Source organism: Simochromis diagramma, unplaced genomic scaffold (genome assembly GCF_900408965.1).
Source record: "Simochromis diagramma unplaced genomic scaffold, fSimDia1.1 OVJJ01000669.1, whole genome shotgun sequence".
Lineage (NCBI taxonomy): Eukaryota > Metazoa > Chordata > Actinopteri > Cichliformes > Cichlidae > Simochromis > Simochromis diagramma.
The window spans coordinates 1,531,907-1,554,873 of record NW_024387458.1 but is presented as its reverse complement, the minus strand read 5'-3'; the positions used below and the strand labels follow the sequence as shown (position 1 = coordinate 1,554,873).

Genomic DNA, 22,967 nt, shown 5'->3' with positions numbered 1-22,967 from the left:
CACGTTTCTATAACACTGTTGTGTTTAATCATGAGTAAATATTAGAGGTTAGCACTGCTGTCTCACAGCACGGAGGTCTTGGGTTCGAATCCTTTCAGTGTGGAGTCCAAACACATGGGTGGTGGTTAATGGTGATTCTGAAGCTGTGGGTGTGGATGTGACGCCCTGTGACAGCTGGGAGATCCTCCAGTATGGCAGAAGGACACTTCAGCAAAGTAACATGCAGAGATTATGGAGCGTCTGTCAGACAAAGTGACCGTAGAATAAAACCATTGTTCCTGACGTGAAACCAGAAATTTAACAGGTTTTATTTTCACTTCAGTTTAGTGGATTTTCTTATTTCACTTTAGTTTTTATTATTTGAAAATGTTTGATGTCAGTGCTGATTTTAGTCGTTTAAGTTATTATATTAATTAATCTGTTTTATTATCGTATGCAGAGCACATGTCAGAGGTGTGACAGCAGAAACACCGAACACGTTGAAAGACTCGGTCTCATCCACAGACTCATTAAACACGTCCGTCAGTGCTTCATCGGCACAGCTGTAGTCACATCTTCACCAAACTACCTCAAACTAAGGATATTTTCTCTCTATTTTTATGTCATTTTAGTCAGATTTGCAAGTTCACAGATGTTTGCAGTACTTCCTGTGTGTACCGCACAGGTATCTGTGGTACTGTGATGGTGATTCCCTCAGCAGAAATTAAAATTCCTGGTTGGATAAACTCGAGTTTTCCTCTTACAGTTGCTCGCTTACCTGCGGCCTCTGCAGCAGTCTGTCACAGAGTAATGTGTGTTGACGCCCGGAATAGAAACTTTGCATTTAAAGTATCTGCCACACTCGGGGCAGATTGATTGACGTACTGTGCGCCGCCCAGCCTGCACACAGCTACGCTTCACACAAACAAAGCACACAAACACGATCTCCAACCCAGTTTTCCTCCGAGCAGCGGCGCTGAATAGTAGGGCATGAAGACTTTCTCAAACACACACACACCTTTTTTTTTTTTTCTTCATCCCAAACAGGTAATAGCGTCATTTTTCACAGCAGAGCCGGCGTCCCCAGCTCACACGGCCTTCATTAATCTCCCTAATGGAGAAGTAAGTGATCGGAAATACGGGCTTTAATCACGCTTCCTCTGCTTCCTCGTCCAGGGTTGAAGGCGTTCAGCTCCACGCTCTTTGTTTGTCAGTTTTGTCCCTCATATTACTCTGTTGTCCTGTTGACGTCCAGCCAGAGGATATCGCTCGTTTCTAAATCAGTGCAAAGACTGTATATAGACGACAGAGGTAGCCACTGTGACGTCACCCTGTTTTTACACACATTTTACAGAAATGCCACAAGGGAAACAAAGTTACACAACATTCTTTCAAACCACACAAAATGTTTTTCTTTTTGCACAGTTTTTGCACAATTTGCAAAAAGACAGCATGTGCATGAAAGGAAACAATCTCCAGCAGTTCAAAGTGTCCTCGTATACAGACGGGCACAAAGTCAATCGGCAGGATTCCCGGGAAAACGACATCACTTCCTGTTGCTGCACCCTAACCCTAACCACATGATAATTCACACTGACAGTGATGATGTTTACGCCAACGTTTGTGATCAGCTGATCAGACTGATAAAACAGCTGAATTCTAATGTTTTTATTGTGTGTTTTACGTGGGTGGAGGGAAACGTGTAAAGACAGAGGTCTGCATCAGGCTGGGAACATCTTTGTTTCTCCTGGAAAAGCTGGAATTATTTAATGCGGTAGTTCTCTGGAGCCTCAAGTGGACATTAGAGGAACTGCAGGTTCATTTTGCTCCCACAGAGGGATGCAGGCGTCTGGATCAGAGGTGGAAATGATTAAAAATTACTATTATTATTAAAAAAATACACTTACTGTCTAAATGTTTAGGCTTCAGGGGATTCAGATAGAGGGTAAAAACATCATGACGGCGACACATGATGTCAAACTTAAAAGCAGATTTCACGTCTCTCATTATCGGGATGTGTTTCTTAAATGAAGCTTTGAAGTTCTCTCCTGGAGCCAATTTCTCCGTCACTTTTCATTTGAACAGCCGAGCGCACCGTCTTACACCCGTGTCTGCTCCAATTCATCACAGCGGCGGGAGCTCTCGGAGACAGTCTGTGACAGCTGGCCTGAGAGCGCGCCTACTGTATTATTGCCTTTAGATGACACGTCGCACAGCAGAGTCTGTTTCCAGCCTAATGAACCTCGCTGCAGCAAACAGATTCCTCGTCTCTTGGCGCCGGCTTCTCTCCACCCTCACGGCTGTAGCCGAGCCTCCCTCAGTAGTTGGGGATGTTTCGCCTCTGGCACCCTGGACCGTGGAGGATTTTCATTACCTTAAGTGACCTGACCACAAACCAAATTAGAACCAGTAACACTCGGCGACTCCTGGATCCAGATTACTCTCCTGCTGCTGGTGCCTTCAGGCGTTTCCTGTAAATTACAGCTCTTTGTGAACGTCCTTCGGCTGTGTTGTGTGTTTATACAAATTTATCGACTTCCCTGAACCCTTCCTGATCACACTTATGACTGCAGAGGGTGACCTTGCTGCTCTCGGGACATTATAGTAAATCTATAGCTGATAATGACGCTCGGTCATGCTGCTTTTGAGCAATAATCTGCCTTCGTGTTTTACTAGCTTTCTCCACTGAATCGTCTCTGTGTTTTCTCGTGTTGGCACAGAAATACTCTGGTTTTGCCCTCTGGATGGATGAAACCTGTTGCCTGCAGATGATCTGAGTTTCATTAGCAGCTTATGAAGGATTTAAAACACCCGAGAATCAAAGATTAATTCTTTAAACCTTGTTTTTCGTTCTCGTTAGCCTGCCTGTTGTTTATTCATCTTGTCTCGTCCCTCTGGCTGCGAACATTCGTCCCGTCCTCTCCGTTGTTCATTTCATGTTTGGTGAAGAGCTTGGCCCGTGGTAAGATTACCACATTTGACTTTATGTTTGAGTGTGAGGTGAAATAAACCGTCTGTTGGTTAAGTGTGTTCCCCGTGCGGTGGTCAGGTCGGGCGTCCGTCAGCGCCGGCTGCTCATTTGCGTTTTGACTGTTGGCCCAGTAGCTTCCATCATCACGGGCGAGACGTCCCGTGTGTGTGAGGATCAGGTGGAGGTGACTGCACGCTTACAAGAACCCTTCGTTTGAATATCTCTCGTTAAATTGGATCATCACGGGTAATGACTCCGATCGCAGCAGGACACAATCTGCTCAACTTATCTGTAAACAGCTTCGCTAAATGGGCCATATCAGATCATAAATAAATTATAGAAATTAAATATATAATTGCATGTGTAGTAATTGGAAATTTTATTCCAGCATTAATGACATATTTAGCTGAGGGGTACTTGTGCACAGCTGACTCATGAGTAACCAGCAGTTTGCATTCAAACGCAGCTCAGACTGAAAACAGAGCTCACGGCGCGTTATCGGTCGTTGCATGAGGCACAAACACAGTCCTGAGATCTACTTCACTCCAATTAGCCGAGGTGAGAAACTGCACCCACTTATGCCACCTGTTAGTCAACATGGTCACAACCCCATACATACATACATACATACGACCCAGTCAAAGTCCAGACCTCAGCCTGGCTGAAACAAGTCATACAGGAAACCATTACTTTGCATTATTGCTGCTAAAGCGACTGAATCGGACTCATACATGTGTACCGCTGTAAATAATAATAATCCACTCAGTTCTATTCACAGAGGAATATTTTGCAAGCGCCCCCTGCTGTGCCACAGATGAATTTCTGCAGATATCTGCACAGCAGCACCAACAGAAAGAGTAATGGCTTCCCACGATGGGCCCTGCTGCGACTGTGTCTGCCCTCCCAGAAAAAGCAAACAGAGACACCTGATCAAAAAGGAAACAAACTCTCAAACTGACCCTTTGTTCGTCTCGTCCACACCTGTGCTGTTTATCAGTGATCAGAGTGAATAATGATGCAGCTGAAAATCTAGAAAACACAGCCATACTGTGTGTGCGATTGTGATAAAAGCTTTCCATTTGTACAGGGTTTACATTTCCCTCCCTGTGTACAGATTTTTTTCCAGAACATGTGCAGTACAACTTCTCCAGGAAGTGAAATTACAGGGTACACCTGACCAGTACATGCAACCATTTTGCTAAAAGCCTGCAGATAAAGAGAGCGGGGAGGAAAGAGAGAGAGAGAAAACAGTGATGGCATGGCGTAAATGGTTTTCCACAGAACATCAAGGCAAGGAAAAAGGTTGAGCAGTAACAGCCTGTCTGCAGCACTCCCTCTAACATGTCAGCGCGGCTGTTTTCTCATGACACAGAACAACAGCCTCCTTTGTATCAGGGCTTCAGCGGTGAAAAGATTCAGTGTGAATAAGCGTCAGTGAGGTGCATTCATTAAGCTTCGGAAACATCTTTAAAGCTATTTTGCTTTTATTTCTGCCATAAAGCTGCACCGGTAACAGCACCGTCATCTCCGGCGCCGCGTGAGCAGGAAGCCTTTTTCAGGAGCTCGTGCTCAGTAAGTTTCTCTTTTAAATTTGGCTTCCGGTCTGCTATTACGCACAATGGAGCTTTGTCTGGACAACGTTTTCCTTTTCTTTCTTATGGTTCTTGTTTGAGCTGCCACGTTCCCTTTATCTATACCAGGATCAGCTGTTAGCTCGCTGTAGCTCTGCGGCGCTGCATCCCACCGAGTGGCCCGATGTTCCCCGCCTCCGGGGCGCCGGCATCAGACGCCGAAACCAGAGAAGATACAGACCCGTCATGCCGTCGATCATCGGGGGAACAAACTGAATCCTTACCCAGCATCATCGAGCTTACAGAGAGAGCAGTTTAACTAACCGTGCTAACTCCGGACACGGACATAGACATGGACGGTTGTTATCTACTCTGCAGTGACAGAAGACAGGAGGGTGTCTGTCTGAATGACAGACTTAACTATCAAAGAGACGCTCTGCAGGGACAACCAGCTGCTAGCTGTTAGCATGAGGCCGTGGAAGTTTACACATGCTATCATGATACCAGTGTATGCCCCTCCCCCTCTGCTAATGCGATATATACATACTGTAACCAGCAGACTCCGAACATTCCTCAGGCCCTGATCTCCGGGGATTTAAATCATGTCTGCAAGTCCTCCACTCGGCCCACCTTCACCCAGTATGTTACCTGCCACACCAGAGACAATAAAAAGCTGGACTCATTGTACGCCAGCACAATGGAAGCATACAGCTCATCACCTCCCCTTCACTGGGGGGCTGCGATCACCACCTGGTCCTCCAGCCTGTGCAGAACTCTATTATCTCTAATAATATTTTAATAATAATATTATTTCTATTCTAATCGATTCGATTCTATCCTGGCTGATTCCTCTCTGCACGTTGGGCACAGTTCTTGTTCTGTGCTGAAAATGCAATTTCTGAATCCTGGACTTGAACAATTAAGGTCAGGGGGAAAAACAAGCCATTAAAAGAAGCCGAACTGCGTCGGGCTATTGTGCAGTCTGATTGATTCGTGTAATTTCCCGCTAACGCTGTTCACAGAAACCTTTATTACAATGATACCATTGTTCATGGCATTAAGTGATTATTATGTTAGCATTCAATTGCTGCAGCTCCCATGAGTCATAGTCACAGCACTGCAGCAGAGCTCAGAAGTTTGCACTTCCAGCATCTTCTCTCTGCCTTTCCTTAAAGGCAAATGTTGGTGACCTGTCAGCATTCTGTTGGTTGCAGCACATGTTTGCACTTCATGTATGAGCTAGCATCGGCCAAAACAGTAAGGGGACATGCATGAGACTGTCCTGCAGTGGTGTGTTGCACTACTGTAGGTCATGTGTGTAACAACACCTGCACACTGCATGGCTCACTGTCAGTATAAAGACAGCAGATTTCTTCAGGTGTGACCAAGCTAGCAGAGGGCGCTAACGGCACCTCTATAGCATTGCTTTTACTTAGTACTGTGTAACCACCTTACACATGGTTGGCTAAGATCAACCAACTCTTTGACATGATAAAAAAGTAATTATCTTCAGCTGGTGAACCAGTTTGGCAAACTAACCAACAACCATTTAAACTCATGATTCACTAACAGTAGATGTGACATCAGTTAACCTAGCTTGCCTGCTATCGTAGCGGCTTCTATATTAACTGTTGTATTAGCTAACACTGAGATCCCTCCATGAACCGAAGACCCCGCTGATGCTGACTCTAATTCTGCCCTGATGTCAGTGATATTCTCATTTTACAAGACCGTCCGTCCATCCATCTTCTGCCAGTTGTCTGGGACCGAGTCATGCAGCAGTCTAAGTGGGAATGACCCTCCGACTCCCAGCCACCTCCTCCACCTCTTCCGGTGTACACTGGGGCGTTCCCAATACAGCCGAGACATGTAATCTCTCCAGCGTGTCTTGGTTCTGCCCCAGGGCGTCCTCCGTGCAGGGCATGCCCTGAACAAATATGAGCGATCGTGGCTCAAGAGTTGGGAGTTCACCTTGTAATCAGAAGGTTGCCTCAGCTCGGACAGTCTCGGTTGTTGTGTCCTTGGGCAACACAGTTCACCTGTTGCCTACTGGTGGTGGTCAGAGGGCCCGGTGGTGCCAGTGTCCGGCAGCCTCGCCTCTGTCAGTGCGCCCCAGGGTGGCTGTGGCTACAATGTAGCTGCCATCACCAGTGTGTGAATGTGTGGATGACTGGGTGTGTAAAGCGCTATACAAATACAGGCCATTTACCATTTACATCCAGAAGGTGTCCTAGTCAGATTCTCAAACCACCTCAACTGCCTCCTTTCAATGTGGAGGAGGAGCACCTCCACTCCAAGCCCCTCCCAAATGTTCAGCGCTCTGTAAGATTCACTGTTCAGAGCACGCTCACTGCGACCTCTTGTATCACTGATCTCTGTCAGTCGCTAACCAGAGCTTTGGACGATAGGTGAGGGCACAGGTGCACATCGACATGCTCCTCTCTCTCTTCACCACAACAAACCGGTACAGTGTCTGTACATGTCCTTCTGTCAGTGTCTCCCTCCCCTCTGAACCCTCTGAGATACTTAACTCCTCACTTGTTTGCTTCCTTGAGTATGCACTCCACCCTTTCCAGGTGAGAACCGTGGCCTCAGATTGGAGGCGCTAATTCTCATCCCGGCTACTTCACACTGGGATGCCCCAGTGCCTTTTTTCCTGGCTAATGTTAGCTATCGTTAGCCTAGCTTCTTAGGGTGACAAGTTTAGAGCGACTCATTGTAGCAGCTAGTTGGCTAATGGTTGGTGTACCCTATCCAATATTAACTCTAGCAGAATGGTACGTGAACCCAGCTCTGCTGCCTGTTGGTGTCGGTGGAAGAGTTTAAGCATCTCTTCTTTGCATCTCAGAATAGAATAGAATAGAATTCAACTTTATTGTCATTGCACATGTCACAGGTACAAGGCAACGAAATGCAGTGGAAAATGAAAAGTTCTACATGTGAAGAAGACTATAAAACAAATGTAATCTATATTCATGATTAAATGATCAGGATCATCTCTTTCACTTCCTTTTTAGAATTTTTCTTCCTACTTCTGAGCACAGATGTAAAATTATACGTGAGATAAAATATGTTCACACACCGAAAGCATTAATTTTAATGGAGCTTGATATTTGGCTGTGGAGTGGCACGTAAAAGCCCACAAAACACAGAGAACCATTCTGTTTTCTCTGGCCCTCTTTATCCACATTATCTCTTCCATCTCTCTCTCTCTCTCACACACACACACACACACACACACACACAGCCACTCAGATGGTGTCAAGTCGTACCAGAGCAGCCATTTCTGCTCTACCCCGGGAATCAATGGCCCATTCTGTCTCTGCCCATATTGTGTAATCAGCCACCCAGGCCCCATAATGGAAGTAAGCACACACACGCCACGAATTTCTTTTTCCAAAGGAAAGCGAATGGCTAAGACAGAGAAATACCCCAGGATTAAAGCGAAGATAGGAGGAGGAGATTAAAAGCATCAGTGGGCTCGTAAGAAAGGCAGAGCTGCTCTAAATTAAACCCGCTGCTCATGGCGCTGCATGCAAATGTGGACGGAGTCCCTGCAGTTGCATCACGTATCTCCTAGCAACTGTGTGCGGCAGAGTAATGGGGGTCCACTGGAGGATCGTCGGCGTTCGAGTAGAGGTGAACGTCTGTTTTTGTAACCCCACGTACGCGGGCTGAGTGAGCGCTCTGATTTCACCAGAGACTCCGAGCACAGCGGCGAGGAGAGGCAGAGCTGCGGCCTTAAATAACGTGCACGCACCAGCTTATCTCCAGGTACTCGTCCCAGATGTCTTTGTCCTCTCGCAGAGGGACGCTGGTGGTTGAGCGTAAAGGAGCGGCACGCATTTTAATGTCCTGCTTAATTCAACAGGTGCGTGTTTGTATGCATATCACACGGTGAGAGAGAGGCGCAGAGACTCGGAGGCGATGTGTCAGAGTACAACAGGCATGTGTTGAATCCCGCCTCAGGCATCTGTTTCTGAGGCGAGCAGGTCTCAGCGCACATGCGAACGCTCACCGACAACTGTGGACTCCTACACAGCTGAAATAACCAATTCCCTTATTTCTGAACGTAACCTTCGATGTGCTCTCGCTCTCCAACACGTGCTCAGTTTCCCAAAACCCTCCTGCTCCACGTCTCGTTCTTATTTCATGGGTTTGCCCCCATTTCCACCCGAAACAGCCCAAACTTTCAAAGTTTGCTTGTGAAAAACAACCAGACGGGGCGTCCAAAATCCAAAAAGCAGTCGCGGCAGATGGCCCCGCCCCTCCCTGAGCCTGGATCTGCTGTTGGTTTCTTCCTGTTAAAAGGGAGTTTTTCCTTCTCACTATCGCCAAGTGCTTGCTCACAGGGGGTCATGTGATTGTTGGGCTTTTTCTGGATTTACACTATATAAATAAATGATCTGAATTTCCAAAAATATTCAGGTTTTCAACAAAATCTGGATCTCTGCATTTCAAAACGTTCCCACTCTGTCACCGTCCTGCCTGATATTTGCTCCTTACAAAAATAGACCGATGTCTTTTTTCTTTTTAAAGCCACGAAGGCCTCGGCGCTGAGCGGTCGGCCTCTGCGGTGGACATGTTTGTCATCAGTCCTTGGGAGAAAATGGCTCTGCGGCGTAAACATGCAAGGTCCCGTAATGGGAGGAAAAAAATCCATCAAAGCTCTTATTGGGATGCGAAACGAGTTCGTTCAGTTCTCTGAGAGTTTGAGTTTTTTGTCCTTGCTCGTACAGTTTTCTGCACACACAGAAGCATCAATCATCAGTGCACTTTAATATTTCAAACGTCCGTTCTTAGCCTCGAATCATTTTAAATCAGCTGAAAAATGGATTATAAAGCACAACAACTCCAGCTAATGATAAGACTGACAGTTCAGCACTAACTTATATCAGCAGCTGCTTCATCAAACAGACTTTGTAATGCTTTTCTTCTCTTAGTTTCATAAAATTCTGCACGATGTGTAAATCTGGCTGATTTCAGGTGATCTCCTCGCACACCTGTGCACCTCCTGCATGGCTGCTGTTGTTCGGTCCCTCCGCCTCCACATCTGAGATTAAATCTGTGCTGCTCAGATGATGCCATATACTGTAAAGCCTCTCGTTCTCCCGGTCTTTTCCTGTCTTTCTTTTAAAGGTCTGAACTTATTTTGCGATCCAGCTCATAAATTCCGCCCTCTTCGTTCCCTCCTCTTCCTCCTCTGCCTCCGTCTTTCTTCAGCACTGTCCCATCTGCATATTATAATTGAGGTCAAAAACATTCTCTGTCTGTATATATTTGCTCCTCCGTGGCGACCCACCCTCTGTGGTCATTACGCGCCTCGCTCGCCTCACTCTGTATGCAAATGAGATGACAGCTGGCCCTCGGACGCCCTCGGCCAATCGAAGCCCGAGTTTCGGAGGGTGAGGCCGCGCGGTAGTGAGGCTCCTGGAGACAGATCAATAACTTCGACGATCTCCACGATGTCTGTCTGACATGTTTGGTAATGACCCTCGCTGCCGCCGCCTCTCTGTCTCGCACGCCGCCGCCGCGCTCCTATGAATAAATCGAGCCTGATGAATGCCAAAGTGGCTTTAAGGCTGTGATTGGACTTTGGGGTGTTGGTCGAGTGTTTTGGATTCGAGAGGATCTACTTTGAGTTTCACTTGTCCAATTTATGCAGCAACAAGTTAACTTTCTTTGCCGTATACTTTTTACTGCGGCGAGTTTCGAGGATGCAGCACGGAAATGTGCTGCTGGTCACTGACGTGCACACAGTACAGGCGTGTGTCTGTCATGACGTGATGCCTGTGCAGCAGCTCGATTCCTTCTCACAGACGTTTTATTCAAAGATGTCAGGTTCATGAGTTTCACAGAGGATACTTTTAACGGGCTGGCGTGCGTGTGTCCCACTCACAGAACATTTACAACTTTTATTTTGAAAAATAAAACCTATTAAGCAACCTGTAGACTAAAAATCAATGAATACAAGCACAAATGTTCCTGCAGCACACCTGAGCTGAACCTGGTAGTCCCTGTCGAACCCCTTCTGCTGTCAGAAGCACCTTCGTTGTGCAGGGATGTCTCTCAGAGACGTTTCCACCGTTTTCCACTGATGTAAGGATGAGTTCTGGCTCCAGCTTGCTAAAGAGCTCACTCCACAGTAAACTCAGATGAGTAAAGTTGAGATATATCAGCTTTGTGGTTCAAATAAAAGGTTACTAACTACTCCAGATCTAGACGTCAGGTCATGCGGAGTGTGAAAAGAATACTCAGATTTTCTCAGATATTGCTTTAATATCATTTGCATTTGAAACAAAAAGTCTTGGCCCAAAACGATTTGTGCCCAAATTAGCCAATAAGCTCGCAGGTTGGTCCAAAGCGGCTGTTTTGTTTCTATACGTTGTCAGTTCTGTGTCACAGGTCGAGCTTCTCCCTTCAGGTTCCACAAAATATCGATGGTTTCCATGTCTCTTGCATGACATTTCACTTTATTCCATGCTTTCATCCAGAGAGGACTCTTTTCCCTTCACTTTCTCTTTCAAGTCTTACTTCTCTGCCTGAGAGATGTGACCTGCTCAGAGGAACAACCCCTTTAATTAAAATTATCTGTAAAAGTCGAGAACACCCTCGCCTCTGATTGATGCTACAAAGACTTGCAGAGACGGCCCAGTTTATCCCAGCGGTTTTGGACGCGCTGCGTTCAGGTTCTTCCAAACTGAGTGGAGGTAAACACAAACTGTTGAGTCAGGGGAAAAAAGATCCAAACGAAGTCTAAGATATGTCAGAGACGTGTCAGAGATGGAAATATCCTTCACTCTGAGCAACTGTTTCCACAGTAATAACCCACGTGCACCCTGTCAGCTAGCCTCCCACTCCGGATAAGACACACAGTTTGACTCTGTACGCGTTTTAGTCTGAACGCATCAGCATTTAACCTGAGAACGCAGGTGAAGTGGAAGGAAAGTGTGAAACCTGAGAAGAAGTTATCGGTTCACTTTCAAAGACTTTTTGTCCAATTATAAGTTTCTGTTTGTGCTCAATTTAACTCCAAACAGCCGATTAAACCTAAAGAATCTGAGTGAGAATATCACGCAGATCAGATGTTGCACGTCAGAGCAAACGTGTCCTGTTGCTGACATGTTTGTTTCTGGGCCCAAGTTCAGTTTCATCCCCAGTGTGGCAAACATAAGAAGTACAGCAAGCACCATCCTGCAGGTGCTAATTAGCCTGTCACGCGTCCTTTGTGGCCATATATAGAATGAGATGTCACTGGTTTTGAACACGTTCATTATTCCTAATTTTTTCCTTTCCAGCAGCAGCGAGCACGGACACTTTGGTTTGGAGTTCGTCCAAGCTCATTGTGGTGAATTTGCTCCTTTTAGCAGCAGATGTCTGCAGCATAATTAGCAGAAAGAGAAGCAGACCATCAGTGAGTAGAGTAGCAGTAAAATGATTTATAGTCAGAATGCTGCTGCAGCAGTCAGTGAGAACGAACGGGACCATTCAGAATAAGACGGTCCGAAGAGGCTTGAGGGAACCAGTGACATCATATATATAACTCAGCTGTAACCAGCTGAAGGCCTGATTAAAAGAGGAAGCAATCGCTTCTAAGTCATGTTTGAAATGCTTTGGGTAACTTGTGTTTAGCCACGTGCTAACGTGACGACGCCTCGTGGTTCTTGTGCTATAAGCTTTTCCATGTGGGCTGTTGCTGCTATCAGGTTCTTCCCTTAAACGAGTGACTTAGCTGACATGTAGAATTCCCTCATTTCCTACAAGTCCCAGAATGCCTCCATGTGCCGTTTTCGTACAGCTGCATCGAGTAATACTCGTCCTGTTCCTGAAACCGTTACTGTCATCGGGCTCGACCGGAGCCGCCGCGAATGCCTGACGTGGCCCGCTGCCCGCTGAAGCTCATACGGGCAGTTTGTATTTCACCCCAGAGCTGCTGTGGTTCTCCAACTGAGCAGAAGCAACCAACCCCAGTAAGACCAGTAAAAGTCTGACAGTTACTGTTCTGCAGGATGGTGATTTATTAGCAAAACTAATGCAACCTGTTCGCTTTGCCTATAGAAAGAACACGCCGTGCCTCTGTGGGCCGGATGTTACGCTCTCACACAAACATCTGACAATTTGACTACCTGCTATATATTTTCCTGGAATCCGCAATAATTAGAGCTCAAGCTGTTCTAGAGAAGCAGCGGCGGCGGGGAAAGACTGTGCAGTGTCTGTGTGTCAGAGGGAAACCGTTTCAGAACTGATTTGTCAGAAGTTTCATTACAGATGGGCTACGGCGCATCTATAAATCCTTGAAAATTTGGAGTTTCACTAATGAAGGCTTGGTGAAAAACAGCGTTCTTTCTGACACCGACTCGAATTCCCTTTAAAATTACTCTCCGACTCTCCTGCTCTGTTTCCAGGCGATGACCGTCTAAGGTTAACGTCACATTAGAACAACACTGTGGGACGAACTGCTCTCAAACTTTACACTGACTGTAAAGACAGCAGCTTACCCAGCAGCTACATTCGTACTGATGATGAGAAAATGTGCAGAAAACTAAACCTGGTGAGAGATCAAATACATCGCAATACAAACTGGGGTGTTATTGGGAGTTACGCTGTGCTCGGTCAGATTTCCCAGAGGAAGCATTAATCAGTGTGAATGCCCCTTTAATAAGATAAACGGGTACTCAGCCATCTTCAGCCAAACACCCAGTAAAACTCTGCAGTGCAGTCACTGCAACGATCAGGAGTTTAGCATTAATGACTGAATCAGCTGTAACGGCTTGTTTGTTTTCTAAAGAGGAGAACGTCCCTAAGAAGAACAGAAATGTTTGCACTGGAAGAGCCCATTGTCTCTGTGAAAACACCCTGATGATTGTTAGGGATAAATGTGCCATGTGAATAAAGGCATCTTAATTCTTACTTAAGACAGCCGTGTGCTCTGAAAGGTTCTGATGTGGTTTGTAAGTTTAGTTTCCGTTTGGATTTAAGTGTCTTTTATGTTTGAGTTGTTTCTTGTGAATCGTTGGACGTTTCTGGGTTGTTGCTTTTTGTTTTTCACGTTGTGAGATTTTGGGGTCTAGTTATTTTATGTTTGGGCTTTTTCCTGGAAGTTTACTCACTTCCTGTTTACTCACTTCCTGTTTACTCACTTCCTGTTTACTCACTTCCTGTATTACTTCGATAGCCGTGTGTCGATGTACGTGGTTCTGATTTAGTTCAGCTGTGCCTCCCAGGTGTCTCCTCTCTGCTCCAGTCACGCTTCTCCTGGGAGAAGGAGAGCGTGTTCGCCTCTCCTCAGTGTTTCCCAGCTTTATGTCCTCAGTACTTCCCTTTGGACTTTGTGTTCTGCCTTCGTTCTGAATCACATTTGAAAACTAACGACACATCGTGCCATCGTCAGCGCTCCTTAGCATCCTGGACACTTTGCCTTGGCTTGCAGTGGCAGGAAAAGACTGTAGTGAGAGAAATCTATCAAACATGATGGGTTTTCAGATTGTGGCTCATATTCTTAAAGTTTAGCTGCTATTGATGATCCATCAGTCATGTTACAGTCACAAAAGGCAATCTCCAGCCCAACTAAGTCCCTTTACACAACACACAAACCACACCTGTTTTTTCCATCTGCCTCCTTTCACACACACATGCACACACAGACTTCCTCAGACGATGTAATGAACTGCCATCGCGCTCTCCAGACCTTATTATCATGCAGCGGCACACCTTTACCTGCTCTTTAAAATGGGACACTTCAGTCCCTCTTCAATCTCTAGCTCCATCCTCAGTGCGAGCAGTTATAATAGGACAAGGGATGAGTGACGGCGGTGGACAATAAAGAAGAAGAGAGGCAGAAATAAATATGAGAGAGTGGCTGAGGGCGATCGAGGCCCGGCTCGTCCTGTCAGAGAGAGAGAGAGAGAGAAAGGATCGTCATGCATGCGTCTGCAGCAGCGAAAACGGACAATTGAAGGCCATCACAACGCCTAATGTATAAAAATAATAACAGCGTGTTCAGAAGAGCTATCATTATCCTCCATATGTCTCTTCATATGGCCACTGTGCACTGCAAGCTTTCAGTCCCTCTCACTTTCTAGAAATTACTTTATGAGGACAAAACAAGTTGAAAGCATGAACACAACAGATGGCAGACATTTTTCTTGTTCACTAATCAGGAAGAAAAAACCCGTAAATGTCATTCAGGTGCAAAGTATCAAACACCTGTCTGCAAAAATCAAAGAAGCCTTGTATGGATTTATTAAACCAAACGTGCAGCTCAAAGTTCTGCACAGAAAAAGAAAACTGTAAGGTGTTCGACAACAAAGGTGTAAAAAAAAGCAGAACAAAGTCACTCAAAGGTCTTTGGTTTTCATGGTTTCATGCTGGTACGAGCTAAAAACGGCCACTAAAGCTAGCTAGTGTGACTAACCTCACCTTCACAGACCAGAATAGAACAGAATAGAATAGAATGTCTTTATTGTCACAGAGCATCTCTTACACGGTGCTCATGGTCATCTCCGTGGGCAACACTGCACTGCTACCTGTCTGTTTCTAGGTTGTTACATTCTGACTACTTTCAGACTTTAACTTGAAGTATTGTGAAAGGTGTCGAGCGGGGGAGGAGTTACATACTGGGACTGTTGTGGAGGGTCGTACCAATAAGCCTTCCAGAACAGTCCCAGGACTTCCTGTTCCCGTAAAGGAAAAATAATAGTGATAATCACAGACCTGTGTAGCCAGATCACAAGATTTCCTGTCTGAGGATTCAGAATGCCAGTCAGTTTGAGATGTTTTTTACAGCATATTGTTAATTTAACTACAGCCAAGAGTGATATTTGGTAAGTAATCATACAATTAATCGAATACTCGACCTTTACCCTTCACATTGTTAGAATACAGGAGCAGCTTCTGCAGCCTGAAGCTTGTCGTCTGAGAACAGCAGCAGACTACAGCAGCCTGCAGTTCTTTCAAAATCAACACTTAAAACAAGATTTTCTTTCTTTTTTTATGGGCAAAGCTCCAAAGACAAACACGTTTGGTCTCAGATCTCAGAGCTGTTAGTAATCAGCTTCAGAGCTGTTTGATCAGACAGCCACAGTGATTTCTGAAGGTTGTTTTTCTTCCCTCACGATTCAAAAATAAAGTCTTTGCCTTTCACACATTGATCCTAAATACAGACGAACAAAATACTTTCCCCAAAAAATCACTTATTCCAAAGCCGTGCACATGATGCTGGGTTCATATCAGTATTATAATCAAAGGCAGAGTGGGTGGAATATTAAATTCCATCACTTTTTGTTGTAAGAGCAGAAGTTTAAGAAGCAGACTTCTGAGAATGGCCCAAAAATCTCAACTGCAGGTAAATGAGTAAGAACATCCACTACATGGCATTTAACCCTCAGCTGCTCCACAGCAACCAGCAGGCGGCTTCAGGAAGACGTGTTATTGATTAGCAATGTTAAACTAATCAATGTGATATTTTAACTTTTAGCTTTGTGTCCCCAAAGACTACTTTCAGTTTTTAGTTTCTAATTTCCATCAAGCAGCCGATGGTTTAATGCAATCGTAGTACCGAGCAGGTGGTTCACTATAAAACTCTGTAATAGGGACAATGATACTGACAAGCACCATGGAAACACCAAACCTTTCATCCTAAGAGAGCAGTTTGCAGTGCTTTGATTGGTGACTGTTTTCAGTGGCAGATTAATCAATATTTGACAATCAAGTGAGCAGTACAGAAGCTTTAATGCAGGCCTCGTGTTTATGGGATCATTGCTTTTTTTAAATAGTGAAAATTACAGCATTTCCATATAATACTGTCACGTTCCCATAGTAACCGGTTATCCATCCCATACTTACTCCATAGTTTATTCCAACATCCAACTGTATTGTGTTTCTGCTTAAGTACAGTAAAGAGAAACAGAGCCCAGCCTTGTTTCTGTACACATTTGGCCAATAAAGCTGTTTGTGATGTAACGACTGTCTGAAGATATCAGTATGATCAGGAGTTACTGTGGTTATCAAGAACAAAAGCTGGCAAAGCCAGGGTTAAATGTTATGTTACCGGCTGGTGTTCATGTGTGAATGAATACATGAATGCACAGATGGTAGAACCGCAGCTGTGCAGAGGACGATCTCCTAAAAACTACAGGAAGAACTGTAACGTTCGCTGGTTGTATATTTGATTGCACTGTGCAGGAAAAAAATCATGTGGAGGATCGTGCTTGGTATGTGTCTCTATCCCGAACAGCAGATTCACCAAAGGTTGCAGTGTCCAAAAGTTTCGGCTCGCGCTAAAAGGCTCACTAAGCATTCGTCTGCACAGGAGTCCCTAAATACGCAGTTTGGAATGACAGTATGATTTGGGACACAGTCGGGTGGAGTTTTAGTCATTTTTGGCATAATTTGATTGTTGTAATCCAAACAAATCAAGACTCTTTCAGGTGCTTCCCCAGCAGCTGTTGGTTAGGCTATAGTTAAACCAACAGGTCGATGGCAGCGTGCAGAACTCGGTGACTGAAACAGGTTTGTTGTTCACAATAAAGCCCGAGAGGGAAAACCTCTGAGCTGCGGGTCAGTCGGTTGGTTCTCTCACCTCAGATACACCGAGCCCCCGCGACATGAAACAAGCCGCCACAGGCAGTGTGTGTGTGTGTTTGTTTGCATCGACGTGAAACTATAAAGCAAGTTCAAAACAGAAATATCCCACCTTACATGTCGCCTTCTTCACCTGTTTCAAGGTGAAAAATTGGATCTCACACCAAGTGGCTCACATTTTTGCAGATATTGTTTTTATCTTCCTCCGTTCAGCAGATGCGCACAGTTCAGGCAATTTCAAGCTCAGCTGTCATGTTTTAGAAAACATTACAATGACTTGCATTCATTTCCTGGAGCAACACGACTCGCAGCGCCTACAGCTGAACAGCTGTTTTAATGACTCGTTCGCACCAGTATCAAAAAAATCTGAACTGAGATGTTATCAGACGAGCTTGAACTCACTCACATCATCTCTCCATCCTCAGAACAACAGCTAACACAGTGAAGCAGATCAGAACCAGCAGAGTCAGGAGGTTGGCTGACGAGGCGTCTGATTGGATGCATGCATTCTGGAACATCCTGTTTGACCCCGTACAGCTCTAAAGCTCAGCAGCAACATCCCCTCACAGATGACACATCGTGGATTTGACTTCACAGTGAATCTGGCACTTTTCACACGTGGATTAAATACCACAGTCTCTAAACTGTGATCTGTGAATCTATTAATCATCAGGTTGCTCTTTTTTGATCTATAAAATTCCTCGCATCTGCACATCTATCCTCACATTCCTCTATTTTCTCTGCTTCGCTCACCGAGGTGTCAGAACAATCCTTGCACTCGGCGCCGTTCCAGCAGGGCAGAGGAGGCGGGAGACCGAAACAGCTTCCGAGGTAGCGGAGATGACTGGTTTCCATGCCTACGCGGCAAACGGTTAAAACCGGGTCTCAGAGTGAGTTTTGCAGAGGCTGCTCACACCCCTCAGGACTGAGCAGGATAAATCCAGTAAAGCTTCAGGTGTTCTTGAAAATGAGTTACGAGCTTGCATAATTTCCTCTGGGATTAATAAAGCATTCTGATTTTGATTGATGGATCAAAGGCTGTTTTTGCCCAGAATAACATGCACCAGTGGAAACTACATCATTTTTAAGATGATCTTTTTCCACTTTAATGTGCTGACACTAGTTTCAGAACTATGATATATATATATATGTGTGACACTGATATTTACATAATAACCTTCCAAGTGGAACATTATTGCTATAGAGCAACACGATCATTTAACTGCACTGCGTGTTTCCACTTCGTGGCTGTACAGTAGTTCTCGCTTTTCTTTGTGCTTTCCTTCAGTAGCAGCTCCTAAAGGAATATTCAGAGCTCTGCAGGAGAACCAAAACTACAAGTGGAAGGCCAAACAATGAACTAATAATTCACTATGAAGCCGAACCTTTAGCTGAGTCTTTGCAAGGTCATTCTCACCATTCACATTGCCGATCACTGGCTTCAAAGCCTCCATCCTTCAGGATCTTCCTGCATACTCTCGACACACGAGGCCGGGCAATGTTGTGCAGCAGGAGGAAGCCAGGACCCAGCACAGAGTCTGACAGCGGGTCCAAGAATTTTATCCCAACACCTTAATGCCGTCAGGCTGCCGTTTGCTAGCCTGTTCACCTCTGTGCATCCTTCTATCGATATTCCTATTGGCCCTGTCCAAGCCTCCTAGAGTAACTTCCTGTTTCCTGGAATCTCCTCCATGTTCTTCAGACTACACTGGGAGACACAGCAGATCTATCTGATGGCATGTCTGTGAAGGTCCTCAGTCATCCAGGTCATCGTAGTCTAAGGAGCTTGGAAAGAAAAGCGTCTGGACTTCTTTAAGTTGCTTGAAGACGTTTCAGACATTGGCTCATGTGATTAGGTAGATGATCATTAGGGGGCCCATGTCCCTCTTGGGGGGACACTCCCATAGGGCTTAAATCTGGGACCCTCCACCAATTGACCTTAGAACTGAAGAAGCTCTTGGGTACATCTGAAAGAAGTCCAGAAGCTTTTCTTTCCAAGCTCCTTAAACTGTATTGATGTGCCATTCTGGAGGACTTTGACTACCTGCACCTACCTGTTAATACATTAACGTACATGCGCGTCCGTCAAGTTTCTCAGTCTTCCTTAAACGTGACCCAGGCCTCTCAAAAAGCTGGTTGTGTTGTGGACAAAAAGTGCCAATTGACTTACTGCCCAGTGCGACTCAGTTCTGAGCTCAAGTGTTTGCACTTGGAATGAAACTATCAAATTGCTTTGCACTGTCTGTGTTTCCACAGAAGCTTAAATTGAAAAGGTAGCGTCTGTTACAGCAGATGATGATAAATTAGTATTTTCTTCATTTATTTGAAAGATACTTTGAAGGAAGTAATGAATAAAAATTTATCTGCAGGCTTCACAAAAAATGGGAAACATGTCATCGAAGCCCACTGCAGTCGGTAAATTATCAGTTTAATATTCATTGTAATATCAGCATCATTATGTGCTGCAACAAGCTCTGATAAGATGTGTCAAATGTTGGAGAAAGTCATATTTGTCTGTCCGACCAAATAAATGAGATGTTCTGGGTGATTCAGGAGCTCATTTCTTTTGTAGTTTCAGTGAGAAATAGCATTCATAAACACTCACTATTAATGTCACTTTACAGACAGATATCATTTGTTTATGTGACCACAAAACCTTCCTCTCATTCTCACCTTTCACGTCTTCTACCAAGCTTGCAGGCTTTTCAAATTAAACTGTGAGACTTTGCATTTCAAGATTGTCGCATTACAGACACAAAATGTCAAAATCCATGTTTTTCTGCTTTCTTTCTAAACTTCTTTTGGACAAGAGGAATCTTTTTGTAGTTCTGTTAGAGGACATACCGTCCATTTTTGGAACACTTGAGGGTGAAGAAAGTTTCTAGAACTCTTTTCTCAAGCACCAAACCCAGGGTAGAGTTTGTGAGGATGTCTGGCTTGAGGCCGAGATGTTCAAACATTCAAATGAAAGGCAGTGAAAGGAGCTGGTGCTTCCTGGATGCCTCTAAAGTGAGGTGTTTTGGGCACGCCCAACTACGAGGAGATCCCAGAAAACACCAGGACACGATGGAGAGATTATGTTGGCTGACTTGGGATGTCGACGCCAGAGTAGGGAAGGCAGCTGGTGTCCTACGACGTCTCCAACCTATTTGGAACTCGACCTCCCTGAATGTTAGGGTCAAGATCAGACTATTGAACTCTATCGTCTTTACGCTAGTGAAACCTGGTGCTCAACAAGTGCAATTATTCAACACCTGAACATGCTTCAAAAACGTGGCCTGCGGCGAATCCTGAGAATTTCCTACCGCGACCGAATAACAAACGAGGAGGTCCTACGAAGAGCAGGCACCCGCCCATTAGCCGATGTTGTTGCAGAAAGGCGCTTCCGCTTTGCGGGCCATATTTTACGCCTACCCCCTCATCGCCCAGCTAAGATTGCCATGACATGGCGTCCACGCACTGGCAAGCGAAAGCAAAGCCGACCAAACACCACATGGCGTCGAACATTCATGGACGATCTGAGAACTGTCGACATTGCCTGGGACGAAGCTGAAGCAGTCGCTGCTGACCGACCTCGATGGAGATCACTAGCTGCCCGATGCGCCGCCCGGCGTAAGAGGAACTAAGTGCTAAGTAAGACTTGGGATAATCAAAACAGGAGGTCCAAACAGGAGGTCCCTGCCTTGGGACCTCCCTTTCCAAAGGCAGGAACCCTACTGATGAAAAATGGTTCCATTTCCATATAAAGAGGAAGACTTGAACCAACCACAGCATATCCCTCAACATCGGTCAGCTCAGTGTTGTTCTTCTTGGGACAAGAGGATGATGGGAAGGTTGGGTTGGGGTTATGGGAGGGTTAATGTGACGTATGTTACCTGGAGGAACGAGGGTCCCTCAACATAATATGTAACGCAGTAACATTTATGGTCTTCGAGGTGAAATTTGCAACAGCATAAGAGCTTTACCTAAAGAAGACAGACATAAATAACCTCACAAGGACACACTAAAGCACAGCTAAAGACATAATACGATAAAACACAGGTCTCTGGGAACACGGACACGCTGCTTTTCTGTCTGCAGCTAAAGAGAAAGGTGCTGATGATTTCACAGGAAATCCAGCTGCTGTTATCTCAGAACACAGGCTGTATTTCCACAGGCCTGCTGAATGATGTAGCTACACTCAGAAGGGGAAAAACATTACATATCCATCACAGAGAAATGGACCTTTTCAAAATCAGGCTAAAAGGCATTTAAAGCTCCTCTTGATGCGGATTGAGCAATCAGATTTCAGTCCCTCTTGAATTCATCTTGGATGCATTTGCACTTGTCCTTTGAGACCACGTACCTCCCCGGTCCAACCATGATTTAGCATAGATGGGATATTTAAGGTTTGCAGTGTAGACGATCCATCGGCAGGCAAATACCTGTAGGAAATATCCACAATTATTCAAGTAGTACATTTAAATAAACTGGCCAGGAGTTATAATAAGTATTCAAGTCAGATCATTTCCAACTGAATTATTTCTGTAACATATGAGCTGAAATAGCAGAAACAGCCCTCTGAGGCCTGCATCTTTGCACTGACTCTTGCATGTTCATAAAGAAATAGGACCAAAAATCTTAACGAGTTACTCTGAGGCCCATTCGGAGCTTCATATCGGAGCTGTTGCTTCCACTCACCTCCACAGAGCCGTCAGCCTCACAGCGTTTGTGCCGACGACGCAGCAGAGCTCTCGCAGCAGTGAGGGAGATGCTGCCTGACTATTTTTTTTTTAGCGTTCTCTGTGAACTGACACCATCTTGACTTTTTAAACATCATCTCGCAAAACCAAAAACATGAAACCTCGTCGTTCTCAGCTTTCTTCTTGAACTCTCACTTTGTGAAGAGCTGCTTTTTGCGCTACTCTCGTGGGCTTTAACACTCAGAAGGATGGCGAGGCGGCCGTTTTTTCCCCGTACACTGACGAAGCGAGTGGGATGAGTGCTGATAGAATCAACTCGACCTGCAGTCAGTCTGGGAGTCACAGCGGCCTGGATGGACGGAGGTCATGACGTTGCTGTTAAGAGCAGAGCTCCCTTAAGTACAGTGACACCCTGGATTGCGAGCATCCGCATCCTTCGTGTTCAAATGAAATTGGAAAAAGTGTTTGTGTGCTTCGTTGTAGTGCAGGTGCAGATGTGAGCATCGCTGCTGGCTGCAGTGGACGGGTTTTCTTTGTGTTTGTTCTTTGTGTGCCTTCCTGATGCCTGTTAGTCTGTAAACTGAATGTAAAGGACACTGTGTTACAGAAATAGAGATGGATAACGAGCCTGATGTCACGGCAGAGTACCATCTACATCAGGGACTGAATGTCAACAACACTCCGAGGCTTCATCTTCATCAGCTCTGCGATGTCAAGCAGACAAAGATCGAAGATTGATGATATCCTCTGCTTTTCATTTCAACCTGGAGAGGGTTTCCATGTTTCGCAAAGCTGATTCTCGTTACACACACACACTGCTCACAGAGTGGGCAAACACACTGGACAGCGTCATCTTTGTGTAATAGTGGCAAACTTCACAATAACTGAGGAACACGTGTGACTGAGCCCGGCTTGACCTGTGCTGAGTAAAGTAACGTGCACGCTGAGCACTCCGGTTCAGCACCTCCGTCTCCGTGGATCAGCCCCCGCGCTACGCCTTTGATCTGAAGCGAAACACAGCGCCGTCAGTCTGCCTTCTTGAGTCGACCGCCGATGTTCTTTATTCTTCAGTGTGGAGATGTTCACTGGTATTAATTTCAAACTAAATATCGTCTCTGTTCTTCAGTCCGCCTTGAGCTTTAAGTCGTCTTTGCTCTTCAAAGCTTCCCTCAAAAACTTTTC

The 22,967-nt window shown here is 45.3% G+C and overlaps 1 protein-coding gene across 4 annotated transcripts in view; it reads left to right on the top strand.

The window, feature by feature from the left end:
* The window catches only part of grid1b (glutamate receptor, ionotropic, delta 1b), a 558,563-nt gene that overhangs the window by 439,700 nt on the left and 95,896 nt on the right, over positions 1–22,967 (top strand). The gene's annotated exons all lie outside the window — the stretch shown is intronic.